A 21,406-nucleotide genomic window follows, 5' to 3' on the forward strand; every position below is an offset into this window, starting at 1 on the left:
AAAATTGGATACAGATTGTCACTATCTATGTGGATCAGTTCAGTTCTTCCTTTTCCTTTTTGTTATTCCTTTTCCAAAACAGAACTTCTTAAGAGTATATCACTCATCGACTTTCTTTTCTACAGAAGCTGAAGTGCTTTTTTTTTTTTTTTACATTTGTCAATCTTTTTTTTTTTTTTACATCTTTATTGGAGTATAATGGCTTTACAATGGTGTGTTAGTTTCTGCTTTATAACAAAGTGAATCAGTTATACATATACATATGTTCCCATATCTCTTCCCTCTTGCATCTCCCTCCCTCCCACCCTCCCTATCCCTGAAGTGCTTTTATATCATACAATCCTTGGACCAAGGAAGGTCCTCGGAATGAACTGATGTTTTGGGAACTGGACGCACAAGCCACGTTGAGGTTGCAGACTTCTGCACAGGATAACCTGGGTGAGTATGTCATGAACCAGTCTCCATTTACCCTTTGTCTACCCCTGCAAAGAATTACCCTGTTTCAGCTTTCTAGAGAAACTGGCAAAAATTTTGATAGAAATAAGCAATGTGGATCCACAGTGATAAGTTTAGAAATAAAATCAGAACTTAGGAAATTCTGTGCCACATCCAGATGCAGACAATATTGTGAGGCTTCCCTGGTGGCACAGTGGTTAAGAATCCGCCTGCCAACGTAGGGGACACGGGTTCGAGCCCTGGTCTGGGAAGATCCCACATGCCACAGAGCAACTAAGCCCATGAACCACAACTACTGAGCCCGCATGCCACAACTACTGAAGCCCGCACGCCTAGAGCCCGTGCTCCGCAACAAGAGAAGCCACCGCAATGAGAAGCCCGTGCACCACAACGGAGAGTAACCCCCCATCGCTGCAACTAGAGAAAGCCCATGCACAACAACGAAGACCCAACACAGCCATAAATAAATAAATAAAATTAAAAAAATATATTGTGGAGGATTTCAAATCTCAAAATTTTAGAATTTTTAGAACATGATTAAGGTATATAGAAATGATGATTAAAGATGTTTAGAAGTGAAGCTTTGAGGAATGTGCAGGATGTATAGCCATGTCCCAGGTCTCCATTTCTAATCTCAATCACCAGGAGCAAAGTTCTAAGGCCCCTATGACAAAAAGCAAAGAGAAACAGAAGGAGGAGGCACAAAATTTCATATTAAAAACTCTAAAACCTTAGCCATCCCCAGCTTCTGATAATGTTGGGACATAAACTTGTAAAAGTGATAAGATTTAAGCAAACTGTAACTATAGCTTCAAAAGCAGGAAACTGACCTCTACAAAAAAGCAAAATGTGTTAAAATAATGAAACATGCTGGATTTTTTTCATTGATTAAAGTCTACATTTCCAGATCTCAGCTCTGTTTAGTAACTATGCCCAATGCCGAATCCAAGGAGTATCCAACCCATCTTACTGAACAATTTTATTGAACTATTTTTTTAATGTCAGATTTGGGTTTAAAAAGGAGGAAGCAACGTCAGCTGGACTGATTATCATCAAGCCAGCTCAGGATGGATGTACATAATGTTGCCATCTATGAGATATAATTATAGGGCACCAGGATGAGCCCTTCTGGGCAAACACTGATTCAACAGGCCCAACCCCAAACACCCTTTGGTTTCATGGTATAACAAGTTGTACATTGAAGAGTCAGCCTTTGGGGACTTTCTCTCTGTTACTCTCTTTATACATTAGAAATACACCTATTGACTGGTATAGTTCATTAAAAATATTCTACCCATCTATCCCCTCATCTGAATATAAGAAAGAAACAATGAGAGAGAGAGAGAGAGATGACAAAATACGCATCAAACTTTTGCCCTAGAAAATAGGATATAAAGGAGGGTAAAAGGGGGGGAGAGAAAGACTTTCTTTTATCCTTAAAATTTTTATGCAGGACTGGCTTTGTTCACACTTTCAACAAATATGCACTAATTCTGTAATTTTGACAGAAGAAATCCAAAAAGAGAAAATTGTTGCCCATGTTCTTGGAGTGATAGTGGCTTATCCATTGGCACAAACCTTGCCTTGCCTAAGATGAGATTTTTCACGGCTGAGCCCTCAGACAGCTCATAAGAATTGTGAATCAAATTACTATAAACAAAAAGAGCTGAAAGATCACTTAGGGCAAACTCTGAATATTGGAGGAAAAACAACAAGGTGATAAGTCACTTGTCTATGACACATTCATTCATTCAGCAAACATTCTTTAGTGTGTATTTAATCAAAAATCAAAAGTGTGGGGGGCTTCCCTGGTGGCGCAGTGGTTGAGAGTCCGCCTGCCGATGCAGAGGATACGGGTTCATGCCCCGGTCCGGGAAGATCCCACATGCCGCGGAGCGGCTGGGCCCGTGAGCCATGGCCGCTGAGCCTGCGCGTCCGGAGCCTGTGCTCCGCAACGGGAGAGGCCACAGCAGTGAGAGGCCCGCCTACCGCAAAAAAAAAAAAAAAAAATCAAAAGTGTGTTGGAGCCACAATTATTAGTTCAACACATATCTGCCCATACAGGACTTAACATCTCATACAAATGTATTTCATACGAATAATATGGCTGACCCAGTTCTAAATATATACATACTCATATACTCATACTTTTAGACAGAAATCGGTTGTCCCAATTCACAAAGAAACTGAGACTCAGAAAAGTGAAGTGGTGATATATTCAAACTCAGATCTTCTGCCTTCCAATCCAAGGATCTTGCCAGTTTTGTACTGGGCATTCCTTTCTTAGGATTTATCCCAGGAGACTAGAGACAATCAGAAGTTAAACTTTTTTTTCTGCTAAATTTCTAGTTCCATATTTTTTCTATTAAATCACAATGATCAGTTTATCAACGTGCCTTACTTATATCCTGTTTTAATTATTATATTAAATAGCTCAGAATTGTCTCCTTGATCAAGAGCAGATATACACTTGGCAAGCACTATTATTTGAGTCATCTCCCATGAAAGAAAAAAAAAGCTCATTAGAGGGAATTTTTCAATATTCTCTGATGTCTAATTAAAACAAGAGTTAAAAATCATAAAATTGACTAAAGTTTGTGTGGAAGAAAATAACTTAAACTTTGGACTGCTGATATTTATCATTCTTGGTGACCTCTCAGGAATAATTCTGGCCAAAAATAGGACTCTAATGAAAAGTGTACTGGGGTTGCTTTTTATGCTTCTTCACAAATCTTTCTAAAGACCTCGAACATTCTCTGGATAGAGGATACCAGGACTTATGATACAGTTTAATACAAAAATATTTTATTAAACCTAGAAAAAAAATACAGTTTCTGTTTTAGGATTGTAACTTCCTTGTAATTATATCTTATAGGGATGCTATGGACTGAACTGTAGCCCTTAAAATTCATATGTTGAAGCCCTAATCCCTAAATGTGACGATTTAAATATAGGGCCTTAATTGCCTAATTAAGGTTAAATGAGGTCATAAGTGTGGCTCTCTGACACCGTAGGATTAGTGTCCTTATAAGAAGAGACACAAGAAATTTTCCTCTCACTCTGTCTCTGCACGTGCACACAGCAAGATGGATGCTGTCTGCAAGACAAGAGAGGAGGCCTCAGAGTGAAACCCTGCCAGCATCTTGATCCTAGACTTTCCAGCCTCCAGGACTATGAGAAAATTAATTTCTGTTGTTTAAACCATGCAGTCTATGATATTTTGTTATGGTAGCCCAAGTAGATTAATACAAGGGAATATGAATGTTCATTTAGATGAACAGATAATCTCGAGCAGAACTATCTTCGGGTAGAGAAACTGAAAGCTGCTGTTTTGGGCATAAAGCTTTGTTTCACCTGATAACCAGTTATGAGAATGATAGTGTAAACTTTGACATAAGTACCATGGCAGGTTTCACTCATTTGCACATTACTTAGTCAGAATATACAAGTTATGATAATATCCCAAAGACTAAATTTCTTAATCTTAAAGAAACATGTTTCATTGACTGTGTACTTGGCCTTCCTTTCTGTAATATAAGAGCTTTTACAGAAAAGGAAGAACAGACACTTAGCCCATGGGCAAACATTTTCCCTCATGGCAAATATCAAGGCCTACTTTCCTGCCAGGGCTCAGGGCAACCTCAGAATCCATTTTTACATGGCAGTCTTGGCAGCCCATCCAACTGACTGGAGTTGGCATGCACAATAGAATTTAACGGCTATAGGAAAAACAGGGCTGAATCTAAGAGAAATTAGGCTAAAAGCAAGTAAGATCTAAAACCACCAGCTCTCATATTACTATATTTGGGAGATGAGAAATATTAATAATTTAGAACATATTGTGTTATCTAATAATTGCTTATATAATAGTGATCCTTAGAATGGCTATGAGTCAACATTAAAGACTGGCTAATGCAACTTGCACTTTCAATACCCTTCTCCTTTGCCTGACAATTACAGAGGCCTGTTCTTCAGTCTGGAATGCAGTCATGAAGCCTGGAGACGTGGCAGCTTCCAATGCCCATGAGGCAACATGCATAGGCATAAATGCCAACAAACGAAGTGTGGTGGAGTAGAGATATGAGAGAAGCCTAGGTCCCCAAGGTCATTATTGAACCCTCCTACCCTGCACTCTTAATGCCAAACTACTCACGATGTTTGGCAAATATTCCTTTAGGTTTTTCATCTAGAGCTAACTAGCTCTTCTGTATTTTGCAGTTGAATACATTCCAGATTAATACAATGGCTTAAGTGTAAGAAACTCCCAAAACCTTAAACAAAACAGAGATTCCATGCCACAAATATTTCTTCATGAAAAACTTAAAAAAATTTTAAGCCTATAAAAACTGAGCTACTGTCCCCAGTTGAGGAACTTCTTCCCTCCTTTATCCTGGAAAAAGGCACCAATCCTCTCATACTGATAAAGTGAACAATGATGTCAAGCTAGAGTCTTACAATTCTATTTGCTTTTATAATTCTATCTTCTTTGTCACTTGCTTGCTCACTAATTCTATATGCTTGCTGCTTGCTACAATTCTTTTTTATGTTTAGTAGTTCCTCTCATTTCTCAATCCTTGTTGTCTGCAGCACGGAGGAATTTCATCACATAAGCCATCTGGGTCCAGACTCTGTCCCAATCCCAAGCTATATCTGGAAATATATTACAAGGCCTGGACCAATCAGTGTGCAGAGTGTAGAACTGGTCTGGTTTTCTAAGTCAGTAAAGTTTCTCTTGGTACCTACCAACAAGAAGTACCCTTATTGGCCGATCTTATTTCCACCGACCTATTAACCACCCAGATTTCTCCCTTAATGTCCTAAAGATAGGTATACTTTAAGGGACTCTTGCATAGGACCATGACAGGCTCTGATGAATGCTTTGCAGCTCCCGTTCCCCACTTTCAAATTTAACATAAGAATGCAAAGTACTCTATTGCGTTTGAAACTATCCACATTTATTCACGTAGCTGTGGTTTCCATAAACTATACGATAGACAGGTATACATATTTAGTCTTCTCTAGAGGAAGTGATTTTTTAGGGCAGAATCTGTTGAAGTGGCTATTATCAGATTTTTTTAAATAAAAAATGTTTATGTGCTATTAAAATATAAAACAAAATTATTTTATGTCACAGTGGTCACCTCAGCTTACAGACCTAGGATTTTCATCACTGATAGGCTATACAAAACAAGTGAATCACACTCTACTTCTAGCCAATCAGAACCCAGCAATGTTTATTTGCAGGCTGTACCCAAAGAGATGCTGACATATTCAAGCAATAACATTTTTTATCACTAAACTGAAAAACAGTTGATATAGCTCTTGATAAGCAACATAAATCTACTATAAAGGAACAACTAGCAAAATCACTGCTAGCCCAATCCCCCCCAAAAATCTACAATTAGAAAAGAATATTCTGAGAGCAGAACATTGGAATCAGGCTGGGAAAAAAAGTCTTGAAGACCATAACTATGAAGACCAGAGCCTCATATTCACTCTTCTATTCCTGTGTCTCTCCCTCTGTGGGTTGGCCTCTCTCCGTCAGCTGCTGGATTAAGAGTCTGCATCAAACTATAGGGCACCCGAAACTATATTACAGGTCTCCCTTTTGATTCCTGTCAAGAAGATGACCACAGAGCTGTACAGTTATTTGGAATGGGGGGGATGGAAAATTCAGTCAATAAAGAGACTATCTGAAAAATATCAAGTGGTGACGTGAATTACTTTCAACCTCAGCACGAGGGCAGGATGCTTGCACTGCTCCACAGGCACTTTTCATGCAGAAAATCTTTCAATTTGGCTTCAGCCCTATCTGTTTCCTAAACTTTCATTCTGCATGGGGAATCAAATGCATCCTTGCCTTGCTAGACTGTGGGAGTATATGGGCTTTTTCCTGTGTCTGCTCTCTCCTTGCTCTGTCATCATATAGCTCACCTCCATCCTGCAGAATTCCTCCAGGCTGCTAGCCGCCCATGTCCTGTTCTCCAGAGAGCTCTTTTACCACAAACCACACAGTGGATTCTCTGCGTTCAGCAAACTTCCACCCAGGGATTAAGATGCCAGTGTCCCCTCCTTGCAGACACTCTTGACCTCTACAAGTAGACTCTCTGAGGCCCCCTCACTTGGACCAGTTAAATAAGAGAGAGAAGGAAATTCTAAAGCCTCTTTACCCATAGGAATTTCCTCCATTCTATCTTTCCATAATTTATTTTCCTACCTTAACTGATGGAAAGGGACAGTGAGGACCAAAGTCCCAGACCAGTTTTTGCTCTCTTTTTAGTAAGTCCCACATAGATGACTACAGCACATCTCTATTGCTTTCCACTTCAAGATTTCCACTGGAATTCTCAAAGAAAAAGAAACATTCCACTCAAAAGTTGCTATATGTATTAAAAGAAGTTAAGAAATATATGCACACTTAAAGGATTGTTATCTAGGTTTTGAATTTTATAACATTAATAATTTGAATATTAAATTAAAATTTGCTTAATAAATAGTCCTTTCTATCTGCAAAATCACCTTCCTGTGATGTTAGAAATAACCCAGCTGATCCTTGTCACTACTAAAAATTCCTGCTGCAATGCCCCACCCACGAGATCAACTTGCCTAGATGCTATGAGTCCAAAACCATCATGAGGTTTTTCAGACTCTTAAACACGGATTTGAATTGCTAACCACGCTCCACCATGCCTGGGCAACGGGCAAACACAAAGCACTGAAAATTCCTCGCAGCCCATATGCGGCTGATGCTTCCTGCCCACCAGCCCATCACAAGGTCTCAGCTTGCCTTGTGGTAGAGACACAATAGTTTACCACAATCAGTTCCTCCAGTATGTGGGAAGCTGTAATACAGCAGATATAAAATATTTCTAAGAGGTCTTTCTCAAGGGAAAGAATCAACTACCCAGATACTTAGATCTTTGTTTTAGGTTCTCAAATCCTTCTTCTTCCCGGAACCTATTCAGTTAAAATATCGATGTTCACAAAGGTTTGTTTTACTATCCATTCTCTCTACAGAAGTGGAATAAAGTAGTTTGGCCAGAAATAGGACATTGATCCCAAAATTGTAGGTGACGGAAAGACACAGAAATCATGAAACAATATGCCTTTGTTTCTAAGTCAGAAATAATGATTCTAGAAAGAATACTTCTTACAGTGTGAGCAGTGAAGACAAGTTATGGAATGCAGAAATCTCAGGGTCTGTGACGTCTGTGTCAATTGTTAAAAAACGTTAAGATGGAAGGTACTTCTTATCATCTAAGATGTAGGGCTGACTAAGTGTGCAAGCTCATCCCCACCTCAGGAGTTTCTTCCTTTTCCCTTCATCTAGAGGTTCTCAGTTAGCTGCTACTTCATGTCACAGAGGGCTCAGCCCTGCTTTCAACTTCTCTGACTGCCCATGTCAAATTCATCCCTCCAACCTCACCCAATCCTCACCGTAATTCCTTGTATTAGATACCTCATAGTGAATACCACAATCTTAAATAATCATATTTATTTACTCTTTTGCTCATTGTCTTAACTCTGCCCACTGAATGGGGGTCTCTGTAGACTGAGGCTGTATCTAATGTGCAGTGCTATACCACCAGCGTCTGGGACAAGCTCTGCATGGTCGACATTCAAAGTATTTGTGGAGTAAAAGATTGAAAAGATTTGTTTTTCTTTAATGCCTTAATTAGGTATTCACCAGGTACCAAAACGCCTGAATATTTAGAAAGCCCTTATTCCACAGAGCCAGTGGATTAACTGATAACTCCCTCTATTTATGTAAGAGAATACCTCTCGCTCTCCTAACACAGGATGCAAACACAGCTAAATTCATTTTCTTTCCTAATTAATCCAGCTGCCTCACAGAAGGAAAGTTCAGTATCCTACTCCTTGGCTATTGAAAAGAAACAATGGAAAACCACTGCACTTTCAAAAGGATTTTCTACTCAGGTTGTTTTCTTACCTACCTCATTTTACCAAGACATACTATTTACACTTTTTATTCTTTCATTTATAGGCACCTGTATAACTTAATATTTTTAGAAAATTTTTGGGAAATTAAATTAGATTTCATTAAATCTTTCAAACAATATTTTTGGTACTATGTTTTATAATATTATAAGTATATTTTCATGTAATTAATTTTCAATTTATTTATTATGTAAATAACATTTTCAATTTATTAACTGGTGGATTTTGTTGAATATAACCTGAAATTTTTGTAATTCTGGAACACATTCCAAATCATTTAAAACTATCTCTAATTCTTTGGCTGACTGAAGGTGCTTTTCTCTCCAGCACATTACAGATCACAAGTGTTGATAAGAACTGAAAAGAAATGCCTACTTCTAAAACATGTAAAAAAGACAGTTTTCAGGTCAGTGCTTCTTAACGATATTCTCTTTTCTTTGCTCCTGCAGGACTCTGCCTTCAGAGGAATGCATTCTTTGACAATAGTTGAAGGGTAGAAAAATCACTAAATGAATACTGTAATTAGTCCCACCATCCCACTCTACCGTATATCTGAAATCAGAAATCCCAAAACAGCCCCAAATTCTTTCTTTCTAACAAGTCTATCAACCTTACCACAAACATGAACCCTGAGGGTTTATGGTGCCTTACTTATTAAAGGAGCCTTCCCCTTACATGCTAGATCTTTCTAACACCTTGAGGCTGTGGACTTCTGTAAGATTTGGGATGGTAATGGGTGAGGAATATGCCTTTCTTTCATAAATTGGAAGGAGCACTATTTTGAGCATAGGTAAATTCTCAGGCAGATACATTTTAGGGAATAAAATCCATACACACCTGGAAACCAAGGATCTAGAAATTGATATTCTTAAAACTCCTTTTGTCCATGAGTAGCTCTAATCTGGTTTAAAGGCTGGTATATTAAAGCACCCATCACCTGACAGACCCATAGTGACTCTCCTCCATCTCTCCTTGGGGTACAACTTCCTTCTAAATTCCAAAAACTCAAGAGTCTTATGACATCCCCTTTCCCTGGGCAATGGATCTACTGAGCACCCCTCTCAACAGGAGTTGTTATCAGGGACTGCAGGAAGCCTTATCTCCACCCTTCTGAGGGAAGTGACCCTCTTTACTCAAAGGTGATTTACCTTTCTAAAGGAGGCAGCCCAATTATTATAAGTTGTCTACACTTAATGTCTGGGGCTGAGGGCTGGTGGAGTAAGGTAAGCTATATTTAGTGATTTTGAGTTTTCTGGCATATATCTCACTGAAAAAGATATTAAAAGCATAAATTTTCTCTGGTGCGGTATCCTACTCCACCTAACTTTACTAACATTAGGAAGGATATACTTGAATAAAGCAGTCTTGATAGACAGGAGAAAAGCAGTATTGCTTAAACATATCGGTTTGATATGAAAATGATTCCCTTGTGAGAGCATCCCAAGTATCCAGACTTTACTGTGGGGTAGAGAGAAGAGCTCCACTTGGCTGTTCCCATTAGCTAGCTCATTAAATTATGCAAAAGTGAGTCAGCACAGTAAGAATGGTAAGGGCTTTAGAGTTGGAAAGATAAGATTTCCATCTCTGGTCTGGCCCTTGCCAGATATATAATCTAGGGCAAACGATCAAGTTTTAGTGTTGCCAACTATAAAATGAATATTAAATTACTAACGTCAAAGGATTTGGGGAGATTGACTGAGTTAACATATGTAAAGCAGATAGCACAGCCACAAGCCTGGCATAATAGCCAGTTAATAGCATGTTAGCTCCTTTTCTTTATTCATCATTTGCTGCATCCAAAATTATTCAAAAAAGAATGATATATCCCTACTTCTCTCAAAACAGAACCCTCCTACACTGTTGGTGGGAATGTAAATTGGAGCAGTCACTATGGAAAACAGTATGGAGGTTCCTTAAGAAGCTAAAAATAGAGCTACTGTATGATCCAGCAATCCCACTCCTGGGCATATATCCAGAAAAGACGAAAACTCTAATTCTAAGAGATACATATACCACAATGTTCATAGCAGCACTTTGCAATACCCAAGACATGGAAACAACCCAAATGCCCATCAACAGGTGATTGGTTTAAGAAGATATGGTATATATATACATATATATGTGTGTGTGTGTGTATATATATATATATATATACACACACACAATGGAATATTACTCAGTCATAAAAAAGAATGAAATACTGACATTTGCAGCAATATGGATGGACCTTATTGTACTAAGTAAAATAAATCAAAGACAGGGCTTCCCTGGTGGTGCAGTGGTTGAGAGTCCGCCTGCCGATGCAGGGGACACGGGTTCGTGCCCCGGTCCAGGAGGATCCCACATGCCGCGAGGCGGCTGGGCCCGTGAGCCATGGCCGCTGAGCCTGCACGTCCGGAGCCTGTGCTCCGCAAAGGGAGAGGCCACAACAGTGAGAGGCCCACGTACCGCAAAAAAAAAAAAAAAAAATCAAAGACAAATATTATATGATATCACTTATATGTGAAATCTAAAAAATAATACAAATGAATCTATATACAAAACGAAACAGGAGAGTCCGCGGGAGCGGCACTGAGGCCAGAACGCCTGTGAATCTCTGGCCTGGGTCAGTGATGAGCCCTGGGGGCCCGGCCAGGCCCGGCCTGGCACTCCCATCAGTCTCCAACACGTGCCTCCCAGGGAAGGACACCCGACTAGGTCCCTACCCCTGGTTTCGGGATGGACCTGGCAGGTGTGTGGGAGAGCAAGGCCTGGGCTTGGCGTGTGTGACCCACAGACCTCCTCATGGGGGGGAAGGTTTTCTATCAGATGGTCCATCATAATAATGCTGGAGTTAAGAAGTCTCCATTCCTTTGCTTGGGGAACCAGAAGACTTTTCCCCCTGCATATGGAGTAAGAGTAATGTTGGTTAGAAACTGGCTGGTGTTTAAAACTGAAGATTGTTATGACTGTTTAACCTAAGCTCCATGTTGAAGTAAGATTAATTGTCTTGGAAATACTAAATTGGGGTAACCCAAATCTGTTTCTGGCACCATGAAAATTTTGTTGGTTTTTGACTTTGACAATACAATCATAGATGATAATAGTGACACCTGGATTGTACAATGTGCTCCAGAGAAAAAGCTTCCTATTGAACTACAAGATTCTTATGAAAAAGGATTTTGGACAGAATTTACGGGCAGAGTCTTTAAGTATTTGGGAGATGAAGGTGTAAGAGAAGATGACATGAAAAGAGCAATGATATCAATGCCTTTCACTCCAGGGATGGTGGGACTTCTAAACTTTATAAGAAAGAACAAGGATAAACTTGACTGCATCATTATCTCAGATGCAAATTCAGTCTTCATAGGTTGGGTTTTAGAAGCTACCAATTTTCATGACGTGTTTGATAAAGTCTTTACAAATCCAGCAGCTTTTCATACCAATGGTCATCTCACTGTGGAAAATCATCATGCTCATTCTTGCACTAGGTGCCCCCAAAATCTTTGCAAAAATGTAGGTTTGGTAGAATTTGTAGGTAAAGTCACAACGAGGAGTGAAGTATACACGAATTGTTTACATATGTGATGGAAGAAAAGATGTCTGTCCAGTAAACTTTTTCAAGAAGAATGATATTGCCTATGCCACGGAATAGATATACTTTACAGAAAACTCTTTCTAGGATGTCTCAATATCTTGAGCCTATGGAGTCTTCTGTTGTATCTTGGTCTTCAGGTGTTGAAATAATTTCTCATTTACAATTTCTAATAAAGGAGTAATATGCCAACAATTGAAATGTGTATCAGTTAAGATTAAATACAGCAGCATAAAACTAAAACCCCAAATAACAATGGCTTTAAAAAAAGAAAAAAGTTTTCCCTCTCACTTAAAAGAATTTCAGAGTTAAGTATCTCAAAGTTTCTGTGTTGCTCTACCAACCTCAGCACTTGGCTTCCAACTTATGATCCAAGATTGCTGTTCAAGCTCCATCCCTCACATCAACATTCTGGCCAGCACGGAGGACAGTGAGAGAGAAGTTTGCACCCTCACTTAAATTTCATTAGACAACACTTAGTCACAATGCTCCTACCTAACTGCAAGCAAGGATGAAAAATATAGCTTTTATTTCAGATGGTCATATGCCTGGGAAAAATGGAAAAAAATAGAGTACAAAATTGAGGTAGGTGCAACTAGTGGTCTACCAAAGGTGGTTAATAGGTAGATTATATTTTTAAATTTAATCCCAGAGAAAACAGTCTTATATTTTACTTTCTTTGGCATTTATTTACGAAGTATGTCTAGCAGTTACAGATCTTCAAACTAAGCCTAATGCTTAGTTCACCTAAGAATATACTACTTCCAAATCAGTTAATTTTAGATAGGGATGCAGTATCTATTGCCCAAGTGTTCACTCTTTCCTGTTGAAATGAAATACAAATTAATGTTCTTCAAGTATTTTAAATTTATATCATTATTACAGACTATAACTCCAGAATGCTGATTTAATCAGTATGTTATTTCTGTTTGTCAATGAAATATTGAGTGATAAAATACATAATTTGTAGGAATACTCAACATTTAAGAAACTGTTTCATATAGGGATATTAGCAAACTATCAACTGACCTAGAAAGTTTTACAGTACTATGTTAATTTGTAGGCTCACATGTTTTAGGCATAAATATGCCTTATGTAATAATGTTAAGATTTTCTTTTCCATATGGAAAGCTCCAGAAATAAAAATGTTCAATGTAATTTTATGGAGAAAACAAAAACAGAAACAGATTCACAGACATAGAAAACAAATTCATGGTTACCAAAGCGGGGGGGGGAGGAATAAATTAGGAGTTTGGGATTGAAAGATACACACTACTATACATAAAATAGATAAGCAACAAGGAGTAACTGTATAGCACAGGGAACTATATTCAATAATTTGTAATAACCTATAATGTAAAATAATCTGAAAATATGTACATATATATATTTATAACTGAATCATTTTGCTATACATCCAAGCTAACACAATACTGTAAATCAACTACACTTGAATTTTTAAAAAGACAAATAAATACTTCCCTCAGAAGATACAAAATGTTGAGAGACAGCTGGATACAGGAACAAAAAGTTAAAATAGTGTTGATTAGAGGCTATAAAAAAGGCAGGTACAAAATCCTATGGAAGCACAGAGCCAGCAGGCAGGAAGGCAGCTTTTTATATTCCATATGATTTAATTCAACTCAATATAACACATCATCTTGAGATCCTGCTTTCTGCTCAGGATTATTGGGTCCAATGGACCATTCAGAGTATAAACTTTGAACTCTGTCCTCTGATAGTTTATATTTTAGTTCAGAAGACAAGACTTACAGGAAATACAATACTTAACAAATATTTATTGAATGCCTATTATGTTCCAAGAAGTATACAAGGTGGACTATGGTCCCTTCCAGAGCTAACATATAGTAGTGGATGTCAATAAGTAAGAAAGTAATCTATTAAAGAATTAATGCCACCCATTGATAAGTTGCTAAGGGGTAATAGAGAGGGTAAGTGCCCTGGTAGATCACAGCAGGCAGAGAAAAGCATTCATCACTGTCAGGCCACCCTCAAGTTCATCCTGAAGACCCAGGCAGCCCTTTCTAAATATACTGAGTGAGAAAGAGATCCTTTTGGTTTTTGCACATCATGTAATTTAATATCTCTACATTTCCCTGAGGCCATCAGTGATGAATCTGGCCCCAATCTACCAGGGCTGTGTATTTCACTTGTGATATACAAACCATTCTTTCTTATCAGATTTTATACATGTAAATATGGTCACTGTTCTAGCTTTTCTGAACTCTGCTCATATATGCTCACCACTTCACCATTTGACTGAAGGTGACTGAGTTTGGTTGAGCGTAGAATCATATGAATTGATTAGGTTTAAGGAATATTCTAAATACCAATCCCAAAGGAGAGTTCATAACAATGGATATCAAATATTACAGCTTTTAAATATGACTCAAGATAATGAAGCTGATATGAGAGTATGGATCTTGATGTAATGCCTTTAATTTTCCTAAACAGAAGACATTTTTTATGGTAATTTTACAGAGCAAAGTACATTATGCCACCCATGAGAATTCCAAGAAACTGTCAACCTTAAAAGAAATCTTCCATAGGGCATAGGGCTAAGAAATATCCTCCAATTTCACTAGTATTATTTACTTGTGATTTGAGAATTCTTGGAAATACTATTTTATTTACATGTCTGGTAATAGAATTTAGAAGACAAATCATCTTTCCTTTCCTTTCCATCCACCATGCTGACCATGCCTCACACTGCCTCATGCCTGGCTCATCTCCAGACCATCCGCATCTAGGAGAAGGTGGCGGTACGGCAGGGAATAAAGAGGGGAGACACTGGAAACAAACTGTATACACAGCTGGGCTCCACAACTTGTCTGTGACCCTGGGAATTATTAACCTCTCTTAACATCAACTTCTTGATTCATGAAGTGAGGATGACAGCATGGTCTATGCAGGATTATTATGAGAATGTCATTAAGGCGGTAATAACCACAAAGCATCTGGGAATCAATAAACAAAGTTATATAATTACTGCAACAGGAAGACTGAAGCAACCCTTTAAGTGAGGATAAAGGCGCTGAATTTGGGGGGAACAATAGCCACTGATGTTCCTGAACTTTAAAGCCAATAGTTTAACATTCTCAGATACCAAAGAGATCAGGTAAAGGTGTCCAAGAGCTCTCCTTAAAAAGAAAAGACATTTCACAAACAAATCCAGTCAATCAAAAGATGATTTAAGAAGCCTTAGTTAGCTTAATAGTCAATACAGAAGACCACAGAGCAGAGTCTACAGAGATCTGAGGGGAAAAAAGGGATTTAAGAATATCCTATCCAACTTGTTTTGTCCATAAGCATAAAGACAGCAGATGTTTCTAAGCATGCCAGAACTCAGAAAATGTAACTCCTAGAAGCAAATATAGAGGTAAGATTACATAAGTGTGAGAATTATGGTTACTGAACAGACTATAATTGTTATAAACCTTGAAGTTGTAAAAATAATAATATAACAATGAAAACTGGGAAGAAAGACAAAAAAAGGTGAAAAAATGTGAGTGCCAATTTTGTCATCCTTCACAGTAGAGAGTTAATTGGTAGAGTATAAAATTTAAGCATAAAGTTTTAAAAAATATAATCACTGCAAATTCTTACTGGGTTTCACATTCTCTTATTTTTATATACAGAGAGAGATCTTACAGTATTTAAAATAAATATATTTCTTAGGGTTAAAAAATACTTATCTGAGTATTTATAAAATCCTCATATTTATTTGTGCTATCCTTTCAGTTAGATTTCTATTTCTTTATCTCTGTAAAAACTGAGAGAAACTAAATGTAATAATTTAATTAAAAATAATAAGCCTTATCCTGTTTGATAAACTTTATCACTTATTCAACTGTATATTTACCTATCTCCACCTCTATATTATATATTATATATATCATATCATATTATATTATATTGTATATTATAGTGTTATCCAGAAAGCTATTCACCTAATGTTAATGAGGGTAATTTCTCTGTGGCAGGATTCAAAGTAATATTTTAACTTTCTTTGTTATCATTTTCTTTGCTGTTTGAATTTTAAACAATGTGCTATTTGTTTTCTAATTTGGTAAATTCTTTTTTCTGTAAAAATATTTTAAAAGGGCTTCCCTGGTGGCGCAGTGGTTGAGAGTCCGCCTGCTGATGCAGGGGACACAGGTTCGTGCCCCGGTCCGGGAAGATGCCACATGCCGCAGAGCGGCTGGACCCGTGTGAGCCATGGCCACTGAGCCTGTGTGTCCAGAGCCTGTGCTCCACAACAGGAGAGGCCACAACAGTGAGAGGCCCGCGTACCACAAAAAAAAAAAAAATTTTTTTAAATAGGTTCTTTTGGGAGTAGAACTTGGCTAGAGAATACTTTTCATATAATGCATTTGGTAGCATTTGGGTTGTTCGTGTGTGTGTGTGTATGTGTAAAAATATTGACATGCATTCTTTTACACAAAGAAAAAAAAAGAAGGAGGGTTGGGAGGAAGGAGAGAGAGCAAGGAAAAATATATTATGCATGGTATAGTAATAAATTAATTCCTAATTGGTCTCAAGTCCAAGGAGACCAATCTTTAGAAGCAGGGGAAATTCAGAGACTGTATCAGATACCGCTGTGGACCACTTTAGATTCTCCTCACTTCACTGTGCTCCACTAGTTCACATAAGCACCGCCATCAGTGCCCTGCCTCTTGCCCCTCTTGCCTCCCGTCCCAAGTTTGCCTATTAAAGTCATCATAGGGACTTCCCTGGTGGTCCAGTGGTAAAGAATCCACCTTTCAATGCAGGGGACGCTGGTTCAATCCCTGGTCGGGCAACTAAGCCCTCGTGCCACAACTATTGAGCTCGCGCGCCTCAACTGGAGAGCCCACATGCCGCAACTACAGACCGCATGCGCTCTGGAATCTGCACCACAACTAGAGAAGAGAAAATCCACCCGCCACAACTGGAGAGAAGGCCACGCACCGCAACAGAGACCTGATGCAGCCAAATAAATAAATAAATAAATATTAAAGTCATCACAGAACCCCATCTAGTCTCCACACATGCACAATCCAAAAGTATGTGGAAATTAACTCCCTGTGAGGTAAATTTTGACAAGTGGGATACAGGAACAGCAGATACATTTTTTCTTTTTTCTCTCCAGTGGATGAGCCTAAGACCCAGTTTCTTCTTTGGAATTAAGCAATTGGTTGCATTTAACGATTGTTATCTCCCTAAGGTATTCTAGAGAATGATGACCCTCCAGCCCTGTCTCACTCCTTTCTCTCTCTTGCCCATCCCATGGGATTAAACTCTCTAATAAAATGATAGGTCTACTCCCTCTATAATCGTTTTCCTGAGGCTCTACTTTCTAGAAACCAGGTAGGACAGGAATTCTACTTCTCTACATAATAATGTGAAAATCTAACTCCACTAAAAAGAGGTGGCATTGCAAACTACAGGCACTTTAAAAAGATTTATTTTCCTCTTTAGGGGTTTAGACAAAGAACTAATGTGTCTCCTTGGGAAATAAGTATTTATGTGCATTGAGAGTGTGCATACACATCTGATAGAAAAGTTCCATTTCTAAATTGGAATCATAAGAGAAATTCTAGATTTTACTCTCCTAAGAACGCTTTAAGCAACTTGCATTTGTGCGACTTGTCACAGCCCTCCCGCTTGACTTGCGGTGCCTCAGTTTCACCACTGCTCCTCTCCCTTCTACTCCACAGGACTTGGAGTTCCAAAAGTGATCACCAACCGTTCTAGAAGAGTCTCCTTTTACCAACTGGCGCCTTGATTCAAGCTGTGTTCCAAAGGATTATGATGGGGGATTCCTTCAACTCGGAAGTGTGTACTGAGGAGAGCTCCTGGGGAGAATGACCCCAAGGGTAAGGAATGGAAACTTCCAAATTTGGATGTAGCATCAGAAGACAAAGCTTATGACAGAAAATTGCTTTTGAAAAAAAAAATCACAACCTGAGGATAGGAGAATTAAAGTCCTTATCTGGGGTATTTATAAAGCACACTAACATCTTCAGTACTCTAATGTGAACTAGTTTTACGATTTTCAAGCAGGGAAAAATGTGACAAGGGAATGTCATATAAAACAGAAAAGTGGGCTTCCCTGGTGGCACAGTGGTTGAGAGTCCGCCTGCCGATGCAGGGGACGCGGGTTCGTGCCCCGGTCCGGGAAGATCCCACATGCCGCAGAGCGGCTGGGCCCGTGAGCCATGGCCGCTGAGCCTGCGCGTCCAGAGCCTGTGCTCCGCAACGGGAGAGGCCACAGAAGTGAGAGGCCCGTGTACCACAAAAAAAAGAGACAGAAAAGTTTTTTGGCGAAGAAAAAAAATGCTCAGGGTCATGAGCATTGACTCCGAGAGGAAAGCCCAGAAGTAGTTTCCCCAGTTGAGTTATCTGGAGAGATGGAGAGGTTGACTATAACTAAAAGTGAGGACCAGGGCATTTCATAAAAATTGATAGTAGAGAAATTTTGTCACATCATATTTGGAAAAATTGCCTAAAATCTGGTTTGGCTGCAAACAAATCCCAAATTGTGGATAGTTTCATTAAGAGGTATAAACCATCTTTTCAAAGAAAGTCTGTTTGTATTTTTTTTTTGCAGAAGGATTCACATAGAGCTACCACATACATCTGTACAGGTTGTACATCGCAGGACACATAACAATCTATATGAATGGGGCCCCCAGGAGCTGTATATGGACAATTCCAACACTGTATGCAGCTGCCCTGCAGTTACAACTGATGTTCGTCTAAAATTTGGGACTTTTTTTTCTTATTTATTTTAAAGCATTTTACTTAGAAATGTCTTTTAAACAGACAATGGAGCTATTCTAACAGTAATACACACTGTTCAGTGGAAGCACCTCTATCCTAAGTTTCACCTTTAGCGCCTTCTGCCCTGACCCTAACCACTTGAGATTCTTGACCTCTGCATTGATTTTATGTGATTTTACCATGACCTCTGCATTGATTTTATGTGATTTTATCATGACTTCTGCATTGATTGTACATGCTGTAGGATGTGGTTCTAGGGAGGACTTGCCACCAGACTAGCATTATTATTACTATTGTTATATTCCATGCTCCTTAAAGACAGATTCAGGAAAGGATCCATAGTTCCATACTCTACATCGTCTTGTACATTGTAGTTACTCAGAGTTATTAACTGAATGAGTGATGAGAGGAACTACATCTCTAACTTCCTTTGTGTCTTCCTTCCATAGCAACTGAGAAGGGATAACACCCAAAAGCAATATTATGAGCATCAACTAAACATTTTCCTAAATGATAGAGTTTCTTCTTTCACAAGTATTGCTTAAAGCAGCTGAAGAACTAAATGAGGTTTTGAAATAAAGCTGAAAAAGTCTGGCCAATAATTCCTACTCTCCTAATCAGGAAGCCATGGTCCCATGGGCTGGTGCTGCCCTGTAGGCCAAAGTTCTGATTGTATTACACTAGTAATACCCATGGTATTCATGGGTTCCAAATCTCATTGCATACGTTGGAGAAGCTCGTTACTGTGTTTGTGAGCATAGGGGAAGCAGTGAGACAGACCCCTTGTGGGGTGTCTCAGCCTGACTGCTGGGAGATGCCTCCAGAGGCGGGACCTAATTCCAGAAAGCTGCTCTTCCTCATATATGTCTTCTCAGAGTTGTGATGGATGCCTGTTATTTAAACTCTTGAAATGTGAGGAGACAGTATCTAAAATGAGCGTGATGAAAAGCAGCCTTATTCAATTAGAAAGATGAGGCGTGATTTTGAGAGGAAGAGTATAATGACATGGTTGGAGCATTTCCAGGAGGTTGTGGACGGCACCCCAGCTGACTCTAGAAGAAATACACTCAGACTGAGCCTGGGCAGGTGGCATTCATCCTCCTCCTCCTCACAAGTGCTGCAGACCCTGGTCTTGTGATGACCGTAACACCCCACAGTCTCAGCTGAGGCCCAAATGCCAGTGCTCTCAACTCTGCACATTTATAAAGCCATATCCTCAAAACACTGATGAATGCTAAACCCATACTCTTTTTTGATCTGCTGTGGCTAGGGGTCAGATTGGCTGAATAAATATGAAGACATATGGGAATCTGTAAAGAGCTATGTAAAACTTATGCATCGTTATTAATATTAAAAGTTGTTCATGTTACAATTTCTCTTACATAGGTCAGATATATTTAGAATCCTCATTGCAAACATAAAAACAGGGCTATATGTAAAACTTATCATTATTTCATAGCACTTGCTCTCCTTCAGAGATGTTATGTCATAATTCTATCAATATAAAACATTTTGCATTATTTTAAATGGGGCCTTTATAAACTTAATTCATTGTAAAAGTTTATGTTTAAATTCCAAATACTGAAAATTTCAATCAAAATATTATTTATTTGGGGCTTCCCTGGTGGCACAGTGGTGGAGAGTCCACCTGCTGATGCAGGGGACGTGGGTTTCGTGCCCCGGTCCGGGAAGATCCCATATGCCGCGGAGCGGCTGGGCCTGTGAGCCATGGCCGCTGAGCCTGCGCGTCCGAAGCCTGTGCTCCACAATGGGAGAGGCCATAGCAGTGAGAGGCCCGTGTACTGCAAAAAATAAAAAATAAAAAAATAAAATATATCTATCTATCTATCTATCTATATATATATATATATATATGTATTATTTATTTGGAGGAAAAAGAAAAAAGACTCCAGAAGGCTTGCTAGATTGGACAGCAATTAGATACGAAAGGAAAGTAACTCAGGCGTTGTCTAAGGAGTAAACAAGGGGAACATGGTATTCATGGGTTGACCAGTAATCCCAGGAAGGTCTCAAGAGACTGTCCTACCAAGGACACTCAACTATGTGATTAGAATCCCACTGCTCCATTTGGGACATATTTTACCTGCTTTCTTCTTGCTCATCAACTCTTCTCACTCCTTTCAGAGATTAGACTTTGACTTCCGACTTCTTGTGTTTACGTTAACATTTTGAATCCTGCCTCCCTTTTCTTCATTTTCATAATTATTTTTGAAGGTTTACACTAGTAATTCTCTAACTTCAGCTGCATCAGAATTACCTGGAGAGCTTGTTAAGCCAGACTGCAGGGCCACAGAGTTTTTTTTCCAACAAGTCTGGGGAGATAATAGGGAGAAGTAAAAATTGCTTTTCTAGCAAGCTCCCAGTGAAAGTGATACTGCTGGTCCAGGACCCACACTTTGAGAACCTCTGTCCTCCACTACACGTGGTGTGGGATTTAGGCTATCACTAACCCCAACAACCTTATAAAGTTAGATTTTTTTTAAATTTATTCATTTATTTATTTTTGGCTGTGTTGGGTCTTTGTTTCTGTGCGAGGGCTTTCTCTAGTTGCAGCAAGCGGGGGCCACTCTTCATCGTGGTGCACGGGCCTCTCACTGTCGTGGCCTCTCC

At 39.0% G+C, this 21,406-nt stretch overlaps 1 pseudogene across 1 annotated transcript; it reads left to right on the plus strand.

The window, feature by feature from the left end:
• The first annotated feature begins 11,428 nt into the window (after positions 1-11,428).
• Positions 11,429-12,173, plus strand: LOC307057430 (pyridoxal phosphate phosphatase PHOSPHO2-like; annotated as a pseudogene). Its single transcript has one exon. The product of its transcript is annotated as a pyridoxal phosphate phosphatase PHOSPHO2-like (transcript).
• Positions 12,174-21,406: the final 9,233 nt, after the last annotated feature.

Source organism: Hyperoodon ampullatus, assembly GCF_949752795.1.
Source record: "Hyperoodon ampullatus genome assembly, chromosome: 8".
In the NCBI taxonomy this organism is placed as follows: domain Eukaryota; kingdom Metazoa; phylum Chordata; class Mammalia; order Artiodactyla; family Ziphiidae; genus Hyperoodon; species Hyperoodon ampullatus.